At 39.8% G+C, this 19,997-nt stretch overlaps 1 long non-coding RNA gene across 3 annotated transcripts in view; it reads left to right on the forward strand.

The window, feature by feature from the left end:
• The window catches only part of LOC145523559 (uncharacterized), an 880,911-nt gene that overhangs the window by 369,736 nt on the left and 491,178 nt on the right, over window positions 1–19,997 (forward strand). For all 3 annotated transcript variants that reach the window (XR_014066716.1, XR_014066705.1, XR_014066702.1), the window contains one exon: window positions 19,263–19,374. This is a non-coding gene — a long non-coding RNA (uncharacterized LOC145523559). The remainder of the gene's footprint in view (window positions 1–19,262; window positions 19,375–19,997) is intronic.

The following is a 19,997-nucleotide window of genomic DNA, read 5'->3' on the forward strand; positions in this document are numbered from 1 at the left end:
TTTGATGCTCTTCAGCTGCTAAGTAGGGCAGGGACATTATTTATTTCCTTAATCACATATTTCTTTCTTTCTTTTTTTTTTTTTTTACCATCAGCAACTTTTAAAGTAAGAAAACAGAAGCTACATAAAGATTTTTCTTGACAGTCCCCTTCCTCTTTTTGCCTAGGTAACACCAAAGATTGAAGGCAAAAAGTGGAAGGGGATTGTCACAAGTTTTCTTGACAGTCCCCTTCCTCTGTAAACAGTATGATCAGGGTGTTCATTAAACCTCATTTATTCAACACACTGACTCTGTGAAGATCTTGAGATAAAAAAACTGAGGTTCAAAGAGGTTAAGTAACATGGACAGGATCACACAGCTACTGTTTGCTTTGGATTCAGGATTAAAACTTGCATTTTTTTTTTTTCCCACTACAATGTTCATGTTATTTTCACTGTAATGTACTCCTTTTAAGAAAAGAGCAGTCAAGACAGAGAGTGTACACAGAGGGAGTGTATAAGACTTTCTGGAGAGGTAGCAAAACCTTGAAGAAATATAACTGGGTACCAGGTTATGGGCTTCGCCAGTGGCTCAGTGGTATAGAATCTACCTGCGATTCAGGAGTGGCAGGAGCCACAGGTTCGATCCTTACATCGGGAAGATCCCCTGGAAGAGGGCATGGCAACTCACTCCAGTATTCTTGCCTGGAGAATCCTATGGACAGAGAAGCCTGGCAGGCTACAGTCCATAGGGTCGCAGAGAGTCAGGCATGACTGAAGCAAATTAGCACACATACGTGCCAGGTTATACTTCAGAAACTCTATGACAAATAATAAAACAGATGAAGGAAAAGGAGAGGATAATCATGAATCCAGACCACAAGATTGGGTTCCTAGGATCCAAGGCTAAAAATTGAATCCAGAAGTTTTTAATGTTTAAGTTATCAGTTATTAGGTTTCATTTAAATTATTTAATAAAAAATTGTTCTTTACCCAGAGTGTCTGAGGTTATTATTCTCAAATTCCTTCTTATTTCAAGTTAATGGAGCTAAACCCTAAAGATGTGCATATTACTCAGGGTTTTCCAGAGAGACAGAACCAACAGGAGATTGTCTATCAAGAGATATTTGTTTTAAGGAAGTGGTTCATGTGATTGTGTGGCTAGCAAGTCTGAAATCTTCAGGGTAGACAGGCAGACTGGAGACCCAGTGAAGAGTTGATACTGCTTCCTGAGTATAATGGCAGTCTGGAGGCAGAATTCCCTTTTCCCTGTAGGACCTTGGTCTTTTTCTCTTAAGACCTTTAACTGATTAAATGAGGCCCATCCACATTATGGAAAGTAATCTGCTTTATTCAAAGTATTCTAATTCAAATGTTAATCTCATCTTAAAGAAAACTTCATAGCAACATCCAGTCTGATGTTTGACCAGATGTCTGGGTACTGTAACCTAGATAAAGCGACACACAAACTTAACCATCATAGGGTATTAATTACAAACAAAATATCCAAATCTATTTAGAGCCTAATTAACATGTTCGGTTATTGGATTGGTGGTACTCTTCCTGAATGGGATGACCCTATTTTTCCCTGTCTGGTAGAAAGATAAAGAATGACAGCATCTTTGACACACACAAATAGGAGCTTGATTAAACACTGAAGCAAACTCTAAACATTTTATTTATGTATTTTTATCAGAGTATAATTGCTTTACAATGTTGTGTTAGTTACTGCTGTACAATAAAGTGAATCAGCTATATGTATACATATATCTTGTCCCTTTTGAACCTCCCTCACCTACCTCCACCCCTCATCCTACCTCTCTAGGTCATCACAGAGCACCGAGCTGAGCTGCCCGTGCTTTATAGCAGGTTTCCACTAGCTATCTGTTTTACACATGGTAGTGTATATATGTCAATTCTGATCTCACAGTTGTTTGTTTCATCCTTGCCTCCCCCAACCCCCCACCACAAACCCCCTGGCATGTCCACATGTCCGTTCTCTACGTCTGTGTCTCTATTCCTGCCCTGGAAATAGGTTCCTCTGTACCATTTTTCTAGATTCCACATATATGTGTCAATATATGATATTTATTTTTTTCTTTCTGACTTACTTCACTCTGCATGACAGACTCTAGGTCCATCCACATATCTACAAATGACCCAATTTCTTTCCTTTTTATGGCTGAGCGTTCAAAACATTAAAGACATTTTAAGCATCTTCCAAGAGATGAGCAAAAAATATCCTGGGCTGTGAGCCTTGCCTATTCCACCTGCACTGAACATCTCTTCACCAGTAGCCACTCTGCCTCCTCTCTTCCTGTCCCCAAGCAGTTCTCAATACCCACTGAACTCAAAGCTGCAGCCGCTTGGTTCATGCTTAGTTTTTCTCTGTGGTTTTTGGCCTCTCATCTTCATGTGGTTCAGTTGCGATGTATTTCTCCTTTAATACTCCAAATGAGTCCTATAGTGTCATGTCCCATTCTGGTATTCCTTCATCTGTGGGGCTTTTCTGCCATTTTTCACTCTTCTAGCAGTCATATCCCTTGTGGAACTTCCACCCTTATACAACCAATAATAATTTCACCCATGGGAAATTGTCATGTGTTGGCATAGTTTTCTGTTTGCATTACTGGGAATATGAAAAAAATGCACTACATGCATCTTTTAGTGAAGTTGTAATAAAAAGTTTAATTTTAGAAAATACCATGTAACACATAAATTCCCTGGTGACATAATGGTAAATAATCCATCTGCAATGCAGGAGACCTGGGTTTGATCTCTGGGTAAGGAAGATCCCTTGGAGGAGGAAATGGCAACCCACTCCAGTATTCTTGCCTGGGAAATCCCATGGACAGAGGAGCCTGCGGGCTACAGTCCTTGGGGTCACAAGAGTCAGACACAACTGAGCTACTAAACCACACCACCATGTACACATAAATTTATCATGAATTGACTGTATTAAGTATTGAGAGTCAGCCATATCTGAGAAGAACAAAAGAAAAACAAGCAAAAAACCTTCACCCTCATATCTTTTTGTGTCATTTTGTGATTCAGGAGTCACACTTCACAAGTGTCACAGGTCTTGTCTGAAAGTGCTGATCTGTGACCCCTTTGGCACCTCTGTATCAGTGTCTGCTCCACCTCCTCCTCCATCTATCACAGGCATCAAATACTGGAATGTATACAGCAGGCCCCTCTCAGGAACTCTGCCTTTGTTATCATTTTTGTATGTTTAATATGCCTCCAACCACCTACCTAAGGCTTGTACTAAGATGTTCTGCAGTTGTTATCTACTGATAATCTTTTCTGTATGATATCATTGTTGGTTACTCATCTGGAGTTTTCTACACGTAAGGCAGTCTGTCTTTGCCAATTCTAGAAAGCAGGGAAGGGATTTACTTTATTTTTGCTGGTGGTCAAACCATCCTTTTCTTTGTTTTATTCTCTAGGCAGTGAATTACTTCCTGTTTCCATCTGTAAAATGATTAACTGTTTCATTCTAAAATCCAACAAACATTATTTCCACAATGAGTTGTAGATTTATTGAAATTTAAAATTGTGTTTCTTATTTGTTGAGTATCTTTACAAAGCAGGATTAGTGATTCTCTATTTGGTGGATTCTCTATTTAGAGGCTCAATTGCTGTTTGTTTTGAATGATTTTCTGTCAGATTAAAAACTGGGCAGCACCTATGCAAAGTATGTTAAAATGTTTTCCTTCAGATTATTAAAGCACTCAAATTTGATTGAGAGGCAGGATTTATGTAAAAGAGAAAATAGCCATCAGAGAAAAAGTATTTCTAATCATTGCTTTTTTGTTTTGTCTCATGGCGGGAAGAAGCCTAAAGAGTCATTCAAGGAAAATGAATTCCATTTACCTGGTTCACCATTAGATTCTCTTTAAATAAGTGTTTGAATGAAAAGTATGTTTCTGGAAACACATGATTAGCTGAATGATAACCAAAATGATCACAGGCTTAGTCATTGTTGGCTTCACAGGACAAGTTTAGGAGGCCAAAGTGAAAGTGAAAATTGCTCAGTCATGTCTGACTCTTTGCAACCCCATGGACTATACAGTACATGGAATTCTCCAGGCCAGAATACTGGAATGGGTAGCCTTTCCCTTCTCCAGGGGATCTTCCCAACCCAGGGATTGAACCCAGGTCTCCCACATTGCAGGTGGATTCTTTACCAACTGAGCTATCAGGGAAGCCCTAGGAGTGCAAAAAAGAGGATGGGGGGTGGTCCTTTCTAGTTATAACTGTAAAGATGTCGAGAGTGAGCTTTGGGCAGAGGAGATATAATTGTAACAGAGTCAGGGGGGTGCTGGCTGTTAGTGAGGTGCTGTTAGCAAGCAGCTGTTACAAGTCCTGCTCCACTGCAGTTGGCATTGCAGTGACCCCTTCCATTCCTGTTCCTCTGTATTAAAGAAGCTTGAATTCTGACTGGGAGAAGATGGTTCTTGAGACACTAGTCTGCCATCTTCTCAGTCTACTGGCTTTCTGAATAACGCTGTTATTCCTTGCCCCAATAATTTCTCTTCTGATTTATTTGCCTATCATGTGATGCACAGAATGAGCTTGGACTTAGTGTCATTATCCATATTTTTCAAAAAGAGCAATTAATACTTGAAGACATTTAAACATTTGCCCATAATTTCATAATAGGTGAGTAAGAATGGAGGGTAGCCCCAGCTCTTCTTTTTTCCAAGGCGGTGTGTGTTCTCCTGTTCTGGACTCAATGGAGAATAACTCCACTGTCTCAGTTCTCTGGAGCACATTACCCACGGACCAGTGGTTTTCAGCAATAATTAAGGTATTTCTGCAGAGGGGCTGGGATAGTGGGAGCAATGAAAATCCTCTCATACGAGGAAAAGAAAAGCCAATAGCAGAGCAGGAAAAGCAAAGAGGGAGAAGAAAAAAGATAGATGAAATATCTGTTTATCTAGAATGATTAGAAATGTTTATTTTGGTCAACAGCTACCCTTTGTCTCATTCATGGTCAAAAAATTCTTAAAAACATCATGTAACACCAAAATGAAATTGAGCATAATTTATTTTGCATTATTGTCAAAATCTTATTTTTAAATCTTATTATTACTGGGAATCTTTAAGAAAATTTGGCCCTCTTGAGACTGGGTAGATTGATTTGACTATATCCAGTGCACCAAGGACAGCTATTTCAGATGCCATCTGTTTTTATGAACTGTCATGCCCTACCCTGCCCCACTGGTTCCAATTTATTACTTCAACTGAAAAGAGAAAACATTTCTGTGAAAGGGGAAGCAGGAAATTCCAATGGATAAGCAACAGTTGGAGTGCTAACCTGTCATTTGGATGGAAAAAATGCTGCTGTTGACACATCTTTTCCTTTTTCTTGACACAAATTAGGTAACTCCCTGATGTACTGTCTCTTCACAGAACTGATGGGGGTGTGATAAATGTCTATGTGGTGTGTAAAGATATTCATAACAAAGAATTATGATTTGAAAAATGTCCTTTTCTCACAATAGAAAGAATAACTCATGTTCTACATAATTTGCACCTATATACTTTGTTGTTGTAAATCCTGGTTTGCTCAATAAGCTGAAGTTCATTTCTCCACCATGAATCTTGGGTCCAACATTAATGAATCAAAAGGATCAAAGAGGAGCAAAGCTTCTATACTTTATGTATAATAGTTATACAGGTCCACTTTAGTGAGCCTGTTTTAAAACAACCTCTTTAGTTAAAAGATTTGTTTTTGCTTCTCAAAAATAATTTTGGAATTCTGATTCTTTAGTAAGGTAAGACTCAAAAGGACTTTTTATTCCTGTGTTTCCTGAAAGATAGCCCAGATATATGGAAAAATATCCTTATTTTGATTACTTAAAAAAATATATATGATATTCATTCAAAAATATTTGATATCTGGTTTTGATAATTAATTATGTTGATATAAGATGCCAACATTCAGAGAAGATAGTTGAAGGGAATGAAAAGTTAAAAGGAAAAAAATATATTCAACTCCAACAGTGCGGTTGGTACATGGTGGTGAATAAGCAGGCAGAATCCATCGTTTTATCCTCTCCTCACTTGGTTATGAAGTCATCATTTAATCATACCAAAGTTTTTACCACTGCAAGTGAAGCCTTTGTATGTCTTATTCTCTTCTAGAAAACCTCAGTTTTTCCACTTACAGAGCACTTATACTCAATTAAGCATTTATTCCTAAACATTTTCCATATTTCATTGCTTTATCCTTATAACATATTTATTTGTTGTTGTTCAGTCACTAAGTCATGTCTGACTCTTTGTGACCCCTTGGATTGCAGCACGCCAGGCTTCCCTGTCGATCACCAACACCTGGAGCTTGCTCAAACTCATGTCCATCGAGTCGGTGATGCCATCCAACCATCTCGTCCTCTGTTGTCCCCTTCTCTTCCTGCTTTCAATCTTTCCCAGCATCAGGGTCTTTACAAGTGAGTCAGTTCTTTGCATCAGGTGGCCAGAGTATCAGAGCTTCAGCTTCAGCATCAGTCCTTCCAATGAATATTCAGGACTGAGTTCCTTTAGGATTGACTAGTTGGATCTCCTTGCAGTCCAAAGGACTCTCAAGAGTCTTCTCCAACACCACAGTTCAAAAGCATCAATTCTTCCATGCTCAGCCTTCTTTATGGTCCAGCTCTCACATTCATACATGACTACTCGAAAAACCATAGCTTTGACTATAGCACACCTATAGAGTAAGTATTATATCACCCATGATTTGCATATGAGGAAACTGAGGTGAGAAGAAGCTAAATGAATTTCCCCGTAAGACTGAGTGACCAAACTGGGACTTTACTTGAGTTTGTCTGAACCCATAGGGTATTGTCATCTCATCTCACAGTCCTCCACTGATAAGAATCACCTCTGTGCTTGGTCCTTTCAGACCTCAGTCTGTTTCTGCAGAGCCCCATTCTGGTACCATTTGTTACATATGTGCACTCCTACCTCTTCACCATGGTCCACCAGCAGAACCACAGACTGGATTATAGTTTCTGAATCATGGTTTGGCTGACGTAGAAGGGCTTATGAGAATGGGTACAGATCTAACATTAAGGGTTAGAAAATGCCAGTGCATTCTGATGGAAATCATATAAATAACAAAGTCTGTTTGAGTCAGTGAAGAGTCTACTTTTTTGAAAGTACTTCTACTTTTTTGAAACTTCCACCATCCCTTGATGACTTCTGGTCTTCTCGAGCCAGGCTTATGTTTCCAGTTACTCTTTGAAGTCAGAAAATAAACAAATCCTTGAATTATATTCCTCATCAGTTATAAACTTAACTGCTTAACTCATGCAAAGACTAGACCTGGGCTGCCTAGGTTGTCTGGCCTTCAGAGTACATTGGTTCTTTTCGTCTCAACAGGGTAGACATTTGAGGGTATCAAGGGGACAAAAAGAAGACAACGTTCTATTTTATTCCCGAGGAACACAAAGTTCTGCAGTTACTCACAGTCTCTCAATCTCTGCATGAGTGTGGATATTCTCAAGGCTCCTGGGCCCCAGAGCGGTTGTCGCTCCCTTAGTAATTGGGGCAGATAATGGCCAGAAGAGGTGCCTGTGGTTGTATAGCCCAGTCTCTGTTCAGAGTAGGAGTGTGGGCAGATTTCTCTTTGGATTCAGTATCAGGCAAGGCTGTGGTTCTTCCAGGAAGCAGATTGCTACTGTCGAAGACATTGTGAATATTTTCTTCTTTTGCTTGGCTGTTAAGGAGCTTAGTTCCAAATTTAAGTCTCTACCATGTTATCCTCATGTTAGTTCTGACTTCATCTTACTTTCCTATTCTTATTTTTGATTAATCTTGACTTTTTAATTAAAAATGCTTTTATACTTTACATAATTAATCTTGACTTTTTAATTAAAAATGCTTTTATACTTTACATATCTCTGAAAGTAACCTCAAATCCCTTTGGGAATGAGGCTGAATGTAAATAATCAATGTTATTAATAAATAATACTTGAACAGCTTCATCCTTATCTCTTGAATGAAGTAATCTATTGTCTTTACTTCTCTCCAAATAATTGTTCTGTAAAAATTCAATGAAAGCTTTTTTTTCCCCTTTTTTTTGGGCAGAACTGGGACCAACCATGGTAAAATCTAACTTCAGTGATCCTTATAAGATTTTTGCAGGTTATGTTTATATCTCAGAAATAGAACATATGGCTATATTGGACATTTTTATAGTTCTTGAAATCAGATGTTTCATTCTAAAGAACTTAATAAATTATAACTGCCACCAACAATGAATGAGGTGGTTGAATCATTGCATCTTTGCCAGAACTGAGATTTATAACTTTGCTGTTTTCTACATTAATAATATATCCTAGTCATTTCTAAGGTTGGTTTCTCATATTAGGGACCATGAATTTCTGGGAGACTTAATAATTTCTGAAAAAGTTCTTGGTTTCAGAAAAAGATTTTGCTAGAAAAGAGGAATCAGGTCAGTGTTCTGGAATCAGTCTTTAGCTATACAATTTAAATGTAGAGATCCTGGTTAAGCAATAAGTGAGTGAAGTGAGTGAAGTCGCTCAGTTGTGTCCGACTCTTTGCGACCCCATGGACTGTAGCCTACCAGGCTCCTCCATCCGTAGGATTCTCCAGGCAAGAATACTGGAGTGGGTTGCCATTTCCTTCTCCAGGAGATCTTCCCAACCCAGGGACTGAACCCGGGTCTCCCGCATTGCAGGCAGATGCTTTACCATCTGAGCCACTAGCAAAGTCAAGCAATAAGAACAACACTTAAAGAGATGAAAATGAATGCTAAGAGGAAAGCTAGGGAAAGCTAATCCTTTCCAGTTAGTAGAGAAGGCTGAGGGATAAATTATGATAAAGTTTTATGTAAGGCGTTTCTTACTGGTTTATTGGATAAATTAGTGAATTTATCAGTCAACTAATTTATGTTTCTAAAAATCATACTTTTAACAGTATTTATTCATTTTAGGTAAAAATTGATAAAACCAAGTGAATCTTGTTTTGTATAGACTGCATTAACATCTTTTGTCTGGCTGCTTTGTTTTCAATGGCAAAGTCACACTACAATAACATAGGACCATATCATTTCAAGCCTTTATGTTTTTTTTTGTATGCTTTGTTTTTATTTATTTATTTAATTTTAATTGGAGGCTAATTACTTTACAATATTGTGGTGGTTTTTGCCACACATTCACATGAATCAGCCATGGGTGTACATGTGTTCCCCATCCTGAACCTCCCTCCCACCTCCCTCCCCATCCCATCCCTCAGGGTCATCCCAGTGCACCATCCCTGAGCACCCTGTCTCATGCATTGAACCTGGACTGGCGATCTATTTCACATATGATAATATACATGTTTTAATGCTATTCTCTCAAATCATCCTACCCTCGCCTTCTCCCACAGAGTCCAAAAGTCTATTCTTTACATCTGTGTCTCCTTCACTGTCTTGCATATAGGGTCATCATTACCATCTTTCTAAATTCCATATATATGCATTAATATACTGTATTGGTGTTTTTCTTTCTGACTTACTTCACTCTGTATAATAGGCTCAAGTTTCATCCACTTCATTAGAACTGATTCAAATGCATTCTTTTTAATAGCTGAGTAATATTCCACTACGAACAAAGCTAGTGGAGGTGATGGAATTCCAATTGAGCTATTTCAAATCCTCAAAGGTGATGCTGTGAAAGTGCTGCACTCGATATGCCAGCAAATTTGGAAAACTCAGCAGTGGCCACAGGACTGGAAAAGGTCAGTTTTTGTTCCAATCCCAAAGAAAGGCAATGCCAAAGAATGCTCAAACTACCGCACAATTGCCCTCATCTCACATGCTAGTAAAGTAATGCTCAAAATTCTCCAAGCCAGGCTTCAGCAATACGTGAACCGTGAACTTCCAGATGTTCAAGCTGGTTTTAGAAAAGGCAGAGGAACCAGAGATCAAATTGCCAATATCCGCTGGATCATCAAAAAAGCCAGAGAGTTCCAGAAAAACATCTATTTCTGCTTTATTGACTATGCCAAAGCCTTTGACTGTGTGGATCACAATAAACTGTGGAAAATTCTGAAAGAGATGGGAATACCAGACCATCTGACCTGTCTCTTGAGAAACCTGTATGCAGGTCAAGAAGCAACAGTTAGAACTGGACATGGAACAACAGACTGGTTCCAAATAGGAAAAGGAGTATGTCAAGGCTGTATATTGTCACCCTGCTTATTTAACTTATATGCAGAGTACATCATGAGAAACGCTGGGCTGGAAGAAACATAAGCTGGAATCAAGATTGCTGGGAGAAATATCAATAACCTCAGATATGCGGATGACACCACCCTTATGGCAGAGAGTGAAGAAGAACTGAAGAGCCTCTTGATGAAGGTGAAGGAGGAGAGTGAAAAAGTTGGCTTAAAGCTCAACGTTCAGAAAACTAAGATCATGGCATCTGGTCCCATCACTCCATGGGAAATAGATGGGGAAACAGTGGAAACAGTGTCAGACTTTATTTTTTGGGGCTCCAAAATCACTGCTGATGGTGACTGCAGCCATGAAATCAAGAGACGCTTACTCCTTGGAAGGAAGGTTATGGCCAACCTAGATAGCATATTTAAAAGCAGAGACATTACTTTGCCAACAAAGGTCCGTCTAGTCAAGGCTATGGTTTTTCCAGTGGTCATGTATGGATGTGAGAGTTGGACGGTGAAGAAAGCTGAGCGCCGCAGAATTGATGCTTTTGAGCTGCGGTGTTGGAGAAGACTCTTGAGAGTCCCTTGGACTGCAAGGAGATCCAATCAATCCATCCTAAAAGAGATCAATCCTGGGTGTTCATTGGAAGGTCTGATGTTGAAGCTGAAACTCCAATACTTTGGCCACCTCATGCGAAGGGTTGACTCATTGGAAAAGACCCTGATGCTGGGTAGGATTGGGGGCGGGAGGAGAAGGGGACGACAGAGGATGAGATGGTTGGATGGCATCACCGACTCGATGGACATGGGTTTGGGTAGACTCCGGGAGTTGGTGATGAACAGAGAGGCCTGGCGTGCTGCAATTCATGGGGTCGCAAAGAGTCGGACACGACTGAGCGACTGAACTGAACTGAATATTCCATTGTGTATATGCACCACAGCTTTCTTATCCATTCATCTCCCAGTGGACATCTAGGTTGCCTCTATGTCCTGGCTATTGCAAACAGTGCTGCGATGAACATTGGGGGTACATATGTCTCTTTCAATTCTGGTTTCCTTGGTGTGTATGCCCAGCAGTGGGATTGCTGGGTCATATGGTAGTTCTATTTCCAGTTTTTTAAGGTCTATCCACACTGTTCTCCATTGTGGTTATACTAGTTGGCATTCCCACCAACAGTGTAAGAGGGTTCCTTTTTGTCCATACTCTCTCCAGCATGTATTGTTTGTAGACTTTCTGATAGCAGCCATTCTGACCAGCATGAGATGGTACCTCACTGTGGTTTTGATTTGCATTTCTCTGATAATGAGTGATGTTGAGCATCTTTTCATGTGTTTGTTAGCCATCTCTGTGTCTTCTTTGGAGAAATGTCTGTTTAGTTCTTTGGCCCACTTTTTGATTGGGTCACTTATTTTTCTGGAATTGAGCTTCAGGAGTTGCTTGTATATTTTTGAGATTAATTCTTTGTCATTTGCTTCATTTGCTATTATTTTCTCCCATTCTGAAGGCTGTCTTTTCACGTAGCATATAGTTTCCTTCATTGTGCAAAGCTTTTAAGTTTAATTAGGTCTCATTTGTTTATTTTTGCTTTTATTTACATTACTCTGGGAGGTGGGTCATACAGGATCCTGCTATGATTAATGTCAGAGAGTGTTTTGCCTATGTTTTCCTCTAGGAGTTTTACAGTTTCTGGTGTTGCATTTAGATCTTTAATCCATTTTGCGTTTACTTTTGTGTATGGTGTGAGAGAGTCTTCTAGTTTCATTCTTTTACAAATGGTTGACCAGTTTTCCCAGCACCACTTGTTAAAGAGATTGTCTTTTCTCCACTGTATATTCTTGCCTCCTTTGTCAAAGATAAGGTGTCCATAGGTGTGTGGATTTATCTCTGGGCTTTCTATTTTGTTCCATTGATCTATGTTTCTGTCTTTGTGCCAGTACCATACTGTCTTGATGACTTTAGCTTTGTAGTAGAGCCTGAAGTCAGGCAGGTTGATTCCTCCAGTTCCATTCTTCTTTCTCAAGATTGCTTTGGCTATTCGAGGTTTTTTGTATTTCTATACAAATTGTGAAATTATTTGTTCTAGTTCTCTGAAAAATATCGTTGATAGCTTGATAGGGATTGCATTGAATCTATAGATTGCTTTGGGTAGTATACTAATTTTCACTATATTGATTCTTCCAATCCATGAACATGGTATATTTCTCCATCTATTTGTGTCATCTTTGATTTCTTTCATCAGTGTTTTATAATTTTCAATATATAGGTCTTTTGTTTCTTTAGGTAGATATATTCCTAAGTATTTTATTCTTTTTGTTGCAATGGTGAATGGAATTGTTTCCTTAATTTCTCTTTCTGTTTTCTCATTGTTAGTGTATAGGAATGCAAGGGATTTCTGTGTGTTAATTTTATATCCTGCAACTTTACTATATTCATTGATTAGCTCTTGTAATTTTCTGGTGGAGTCTTTAGGGTTTTCTATGTAGAGGATCATGTCATCTGCAAACAGTGAGAGTTTTACTTCTTTTCCAATCTGGATTCCTTTTATTTCTTTTTCTTCTCTGATTGCTGTGGTTAAAACTTCCAAAACTATGTTGAATAGTAGTGGTGAGAATGGGCACCCTTGTCTTGTTCCTGACTTTAGGGGAAATGCTTTCAATTTTTCACCATTGAGGATAATGTTTGCTGTGGGTTTATCACATATGGCTTTTATTATGTTGAGATATGTTCCTTCTATGTCTGCTTTCTGGAGGGTTTCCATCATAAATGGATGTTGAATTTTGTCAAAGGCTTTCTCTGCATCTATTGAGATAATCATATGGTTTTTATCTTTCAATTTGTTAATGTGTATCACATTGATTGATTTGTGGATATTGAAGAATCTTTGCATCCCTGGGATAAAGCCCACTTGGTCATGATGTATGATCTTTTTAATATGTTGTTGGACTCTGTTTGCTAGAATTTTGTTAAGGATTGTTAATTTGTCAGTGATATTGGCCTGAGTTTTCTTGTTTTTGTGGCATGTTTGTCTGGTTTTGGTATTAGGGTGATGGTGGCCTAATAGAATGAGTTTGGAAGTTTACCTTCCTCTACAGTTTTCTGGAAGAGTTTGAGTAGGATAGGTGTTAGCTCTTCTCTGAATTTTTGGTAGAATTCAACTGTGAAGCCATCTCATCTTGAGCTTTTGTTTGTTGGAAAATTTCTGATTACAGTTTCGATTTCTGTGCTTGTGGTGGGTTTGTTAAGATTTTCTATTTCTTCCTGGTTCAGTTTTGGAAAGTTATACTTTTTAAGAAATTTTCCATTTCTTCCAAGTTGTCTGTTTTATTGTCATATAGTCTCTTATGATCCTTTGTATTTCTGTGTTGTCTGTTGTGATTTCTCCATTTTCATTGCTAATTTTGTCGATTTGATTCTTCTCCCTATTTTTCTTGATGAGTCTGGCTAATGGTTTCTCTATTTTATTTATCTTCTCAAAGAACCAGCTTTTAGCTTTGTTGATTTTGGCTATGGTCTCCTTTGTTTCTTTTGCATTTATTTCTGCCCTACTTTTTAAGATTTCTTTCCTTCTACTAACCCTGGGGTTCTTCATTTCTTCCTTCTCTAGTTGCTTTGGGCGTAGAGTTAAGTTATTTATTTGATTTTTCTCCTGTTTCTTGAGGTAGGCTTGTATTGCTATGAACCTTCCCCTTAGCACTGCTTTTACTGAATCCGATAGGTTTTGAGTTGTTGTGTTTTCATTTTCATTCATTTCTATGCATATTTTGATTTCTTCTGTGATTTATTGGTTATTCAGAAGTGTGTTGTTTAGCCTCCATATGTTTGTATTTTTAATAGTTTTTTTCCTATAGTTGACATCAAATCTTACCGCACTGTAATCAGAAAAGATGCTTGAGATGATTTCAGTTTTTTTTGAATTTACCAAGGCTAGATTTATGGCCCAGGAAGTGATCTCTCCTGGAGAAGGTTCTGTGTGCACTTGAGAAAAAGATGAAATTCATTGTTTTGGGGTGAAATGTCCTATAGATATCAATTAGGTCTAGCTGATTCATTGTATCATTTAAAGTTTGTGTTTCCTTGCTAATTTTCTGTTTAGTTGATCTATCCATAGGTGTGAGTGGGGTATTAAAGTCTCCCACTATTATTATGTTACTGTTAATTTCCCCTTTCATACTTGTTAGCATTTGCCTTACATATAGTGGTGCTCCTATGTTGGGTGCATATATATTTATAATTGTTAAATCTTCTTGGATTGATCCTTTGATCATTATGTAGTGTCCTTCTTTGTCTCTTCTCATGGCCTTTATTTCAAGGTCTATTTTATCTGATATGAGTATTGCTACTCCTGCTTTCTTTTGGTCTCCATTTGCGTGAAATATCTTTTTCTAGCCTTTCACTTTCAGTCTGTATGTGTCCCTAGGTTTGAAGTGGGTCTCTTGTAGACAGCATATATAGGGGTCTTGTTTTTGTATCCATTCAACCAGTCTTTGTCTTTTGGTTGGGGCGTTCAACCCGTTTACATTTAAGGTAATTATTGATAAGTATGATCCCGTTGCCATTTACTTTGTTGTTTTGGGTTCAAGTTTATAAACCTCTTCTGTGTTTCCTGTTTAGAGAGGATCCTTTAGCATTTGTTGAAGAGCTGGTTTGGTGGTGCTGAATTCTCTCAGCTGTTGCTTGTCTGTAAAGTTTTTGATTTCTCCTTTGTATTTGAATGAGAGCCTTGCTGGGTACAGTAATCTGGGTTGTAAGTTTTTCTCTTTTTCACTTTAAGTATGTCCTGCCATTCCCTTCTGGCTTGAAGAGTTTCTATTGAAAGATCAGCTGTTATCCTTATGGGAATCCCCTGGTGAGTTATTTGTTGTTTTTCTCTTGCTGCTTCTAATATTTGTTCTTTGCGTTTGATCTTTGTTAATTTGGTTAATATGTGTCTTGGGGTGTTTCACCTTCGGTTTATCCTGATTGGGACTCTCTGGGTTTCTTGGACTTGGGTGGCTATTTCCTTCCCCATTTTATGGAAGTTTTCAACTATTATCTCCTCAAGTATTTTCTCATGGTCTTCCTTTTTGTCTTCTTTTTCTGGGACTCCTATGAATTGAATGTTGGGGCGTTTAACATTGTCCCATAGGTCTCTGAGGTTGTCCTCATTTCTTTCAATTCTTTTTTTTCTTTTTTCCTCTCTGCTTCATTTATTTCCACCATTCTATCTTCCCCCTCATTTATCCTATATTCTGCCTCAGTTATTCTACTGTTGGTTCCCTCCAGAGTGCTTTTGATCTCAGTTATTGGGTTATTCACTATTGATTGACTCTTTTTTATTTATTCTAGGTCCTTTTTAAACTTCTCTTGCATCTTCTCAATCCTTGTCTCCAGACTATTTATCTGTAACTCCATTTTGTTTTCAAGATTTTGGATCATTTTTACTATCATTATTCTGAATTATTTTTCAGGTAGACTCCCTATCTCCTCCTCTTTTGTTAGGTTTGGTGGGCGTTTATCATGTTCCTTTACCTGCTGAATATTTCTCTGCCTTTTCATTTTGTTTAGGTTGCTGTGTCTAGGGTGGCCTTTCTGTATGCTGGAAGTTTGTGGTTCCTCTTCATTGTGGAGGTTCCTCCCTGTGGGTGGGGTTGGAAGAGTGGCTTGTCAAGGTTTCCTGGTTAGGGAAGCTTGCATCAGTGTTCTGGTGGATGGAGCTGGATCTCTTCTCTCTGAAGTGCAATGGAGTGTGTAGTAGTGAGTTTTGAGGTATCTATGGTTTAGTGTGACTTTTGGCTGCCTGTATTTTAATGCTCAGGGTTATGTTCCTGTGTTGTTGGAGAATTAGCTTGGTATGACTTGCTTTGAAACTTGTTGGCTCTTGGGTGGAGCTTGGTTTCAGTTTAGGTATGGAGGCTTTTGGATAAGCTCTTGTTGATTAATGTTCCTTGGAGTCAGGAGTTTTCTGGTGTTCTCAAGTTTTGGATTTAAGCCTCCTGCCTCTGGCGTTCAGTCTTATTCTTTCAGTAGCCTCAAGACTTCTCCATCCATACAGAACCAATGATAAAACATCTAGGTTAATGGTGAAACGATTCTCCACAGTGAGAGACACCCAGAGAGGTTCACAGAGTTACATGGAGAAGAGAAAAGGGAGGAGAAGAGGGGGGATCAAAAGAGGAGAGAGCAATCTAGCCAGTAATCAGTTCCCTATTTGCTCTCCACAGTCTGGAACACTCAGAGAAGTTCACAGAGTTCCATAGTGAAGAGAAGAGGGAGGAAGGAGATAGAGGTAACCAGAAGGAGAGGAGGGAGAGTCAAAAGGAGAGAGACCCATCCAGCCAGTGATCAGTTCCCTAAGTGTTCTCCACAGCCGAGAACACCCAAAGAGATTCACAGAGTTAAGTAAAGAAGAGAAGGGGGAGGGAGGAGATAGAGGTGACCTGGGGGAGAAAAAGGAGAGTCAAAAGAGGAGAGAGCAATCATGCCAGTAATTACACTCCTAAGTAAAAATGGGTACTGAAGATTGGATTCTTAAAGGTAGAAAATTGATAACAAATACCAAAAAGCAAAGATTAAAAATCTAGAGTAGAGGTTAGACTTTCAAAAATACAATATTAAAAAAAAAATCACAAGTTATAAAAAAATATATTAAATTTGCTTTAAAAATAGGGTCTTTTTTTGCAAGGTAATAGGTTTTAAAAATGAAAATTAAAGGAGTAATGAAGAACTTAAAAATAAAAAAATTAAAATTAAAAAATGATAATAGTAAAATATATCTAGGAATTTCTCTGGAGCTGTTGAGGGCAGTGTGGGGTCACTTCAGTTTCAGATAGTTTGTTGTTCCAGCTTACACTTCTTCTGAAGATCTATAGGCACCTTCCAATGTAGTCAATGTTAACTACAGGGTTTTAATCTGTTGCACCTGTCATTTCCAAAGCAGTTCCCTCTTTGTTTATTTTGTCTTCCTCTGTTTGCAAGTCTCTTCAGTATCTAACTTCTGCTCTGACAAAAGGGGGCAAAGGTGGTCATTTATTTATTTAGGCTCTCTTGTTCAATTGTGCTGTGGGGAGGGAGGAACACTTCAAACAAATATCAGTGGCATGTGTGGGGAGTGCTCGCAGTGCGTGGGCCACACTGGGTTTGCCCCCACTCATGGTATGTGTGCTTTCCTGGTCTACATTGCTCAGGCTCCAGGTTGCTCTGCAGGGGAACTGTCTAAAGCAGGCCCTGGGTTGCGTGTACTTCCCAGGTCTAAGCTGCTCAGGTTCAGGTTCTCGGGTACTCCCACAAAGGCACAGACTCGGTTCTGTCTGCATTTTGTGCCCTTCCCAGGTTGGAGCAGCTCAGGCAACCAGGTGCTTGGGGAGCACACTCTCCCTAGGTGGAACGGTGCATCTTATCACCTCCCCAGTCCTGGCCGCTCAGTTTCCTGGGTGCGCAGTGGGGGCGCTGTCTCAGGTGTGCTGTGTGTCTCCTCTGGGGAGCTGATCTCTGGCTGTGACCCTCCTGGCAGATGTCAACCATCCAGGATCTCAGGAAGACTTGGTTAGCAACTGGGAGCCTGCTTGCAGTTTGGTAGAGGATGCCGTCTCTGGGGTGGAGTTTGCCCCTTGCCTTCTGGCATTGCCTCTGGCGGGGGATGGGCCAGTCTGCACCAGCTAGCTCTCCTCTGGTATTCGCTCAGTCCTTTGTTCTGTGAGCGGGCCTGGCAGTGCCTTAGGTTAGAGCTTTTCACGGGAAAGTTCTCTCTTCCCCCCTCCTTTTTTTCTTCTCTCTCTGGCTTTCCACCAATTTAGGTTGCTATCTCACATTAGCTCCCTCAGATTGCCCTCAGGGCATTCAGACCTGGTCCTTACCCTAAGCAATGCAGCCCGGGCCTCCCTGTTCAGTTCCCACTTGCTGATGGTGGATGCGAGCGTCTGGGCTACTTCTCCACTGGGAGTTGTGGTTAGGTACGTAATCTGTGGGTTTTATTTATATATTTTTCCCTCCCAGTTATGTTGCCCTCTGAGGTTCCAAAACTCCCTACAGAACCGCTGGTGAGAGGGTTTGTCCCTCAATGGCAACCCACTCCAATGTTCTTGCCTGGAGAATCCCAGGGACAGGGGAGCCTTGTGGGCTGCCGTCTATGGGATCGCACAGAGTCGGACACAACTGAAGCAACTTAGCAGCAGCAGCAGCAGCAGTATCCCTCTTGTCACCTGCTGCCAGAGGCACACATCTGCATTCCATGGTCCTTCCATTCAAGAGAAGCCCAAATTTCACAATTCCTACTATCTCATCATCCTGGTTCACATAGCAAACAGTAAAACCATGAACCTAGCTATTCAGCTAGGTGTTAAAATTAATGCCCTCACTTCTTCCATCAAAGTGTCCTCAATTTGCTGCCAAGTTAATCTCTTCCCTGTCCATAGCCCATAGCACTCTGAAACCCAAATACAACGCTTAGGCGTTGGATGGTTGACATACCCAAACATCACTGGTGTTTGGAAACTTCTCCTCTTTTACGACTCCCTCCCCAGGACGGGTCTCCATCCCTAACTCTTTTTTCTCTCTTTTTATCTTTTATATTTTGTCCTACCTCCTTTCAAAGACAATGGGCTGCCTTTCTGGGTGCCTGGTGTCCTCTGCCAGCGATCAGAAGTTGTTTTGTGGTATTTGCTCAGTGTTCAAATGATCTTTCAATGAATTTGTGGGGGAGAAAATGGTCTCCCCATCTTATTCTTCCACCATCTTAGGACCACCATCCCTTTATGTTTTTATAAAGGAAAAATTAGTCCATTTGTTCTAAATTGATTTTCACTTAAGTCATTACAATGTGGTATTGTAAAGACAGCTCAATGTCAAAAGAAACTTCTGGATTTTTTGATACAATCATTTTTGTCAGTTTTTGCCAACAATAAAATGAATTAGAGATCCAGAAGGCTTTACAGAGTGGCTTTACACTTGAAGTTGTAAACCTTTCCATTTTTTACCAGGACACAGCTCTGAAAATGAAAATAGAGGATATTCAAAACATGGACAGTGCAAAGTTAGTGAGAGAGTCTGTTTCTGAAGTCAATATTTTCATCATGTCATCACTTAATTAAAACAATGCATCTCCTCATTCTTCTCCACTTTACTACAGAAAGAGTCCATCTGTGAAAAGGCTGATTCAGCTCAGTTGAATACATCGTTATTGCCAAAAGGAAGTTGTACCTGGTAGGAGAGACAAACAAGGGTCAGCGCATTATGAAGAGGTAGGTTATGTGCCTAAGCGTTGTATTTGGGTTTCAGAGTGCTATGGGCTATGGACAGGGAAGAGATTAACTTGGCAGCAAATTGAGGACACTTTGATGGAAGAAGTGAGGGCATTAATTTTAACACCTAGCTGAATAGCTAGGTTCATGGTTTTACTGTTTGCTATGTGAACCAGGATGATGAGATAGTAGGAATTGTGAAATTTGGGCTTCTCTTGAATGGAAGGACCATGGAATGCAGATGTGTGCCTCTGGCAGGTGACAAGAGGGATACTGCTGCTGCTGCTGCTGCTAAGTTGCTTCAGTTGTGTCCGACTCTGTGCGATCCCATAGACGGCAGCCCACAAGGCTCCCCTGTCCCTGGGATTCTCCAGGCAAGAACATTGGAGTGGGTTGCCATTGAGGGACAAGCAAAGTGGGGACAAAGTGGAGATAAGAGAATCGTCAAAGCAGTTTTCTTTGACTTTGTGATTGTACTTCTTTAATTAAGAAGAATATCTATGCACTTTTGTTCCAGTCTTGCTGTCTGCAGTAATGATATCCTTCTCTGCCCACCTGGAATCCTCCCCAAACCATTCCTTCAAGGCTGAGCTCACAGATTGTTTGTTCTGGGAAGATTTCTC

This window comes from Giraffa tippelskirchi, chromosome 2 (genome assembly GCF_054371585.1).
Source record: "Giraffa tippelskirchi isolate mGirTip1 chromosome 2, T2T-mGirTip1v1.2.pri, whole genome shotgun sequence".
Classification (NCBI taxonomy): domain Eukaryota; kingdom Metazoa; phylum Chordata; class Mammalia; order Artiodactyla; family Giraffidae; genus Giraffa; species Giraffa tippelskirchi.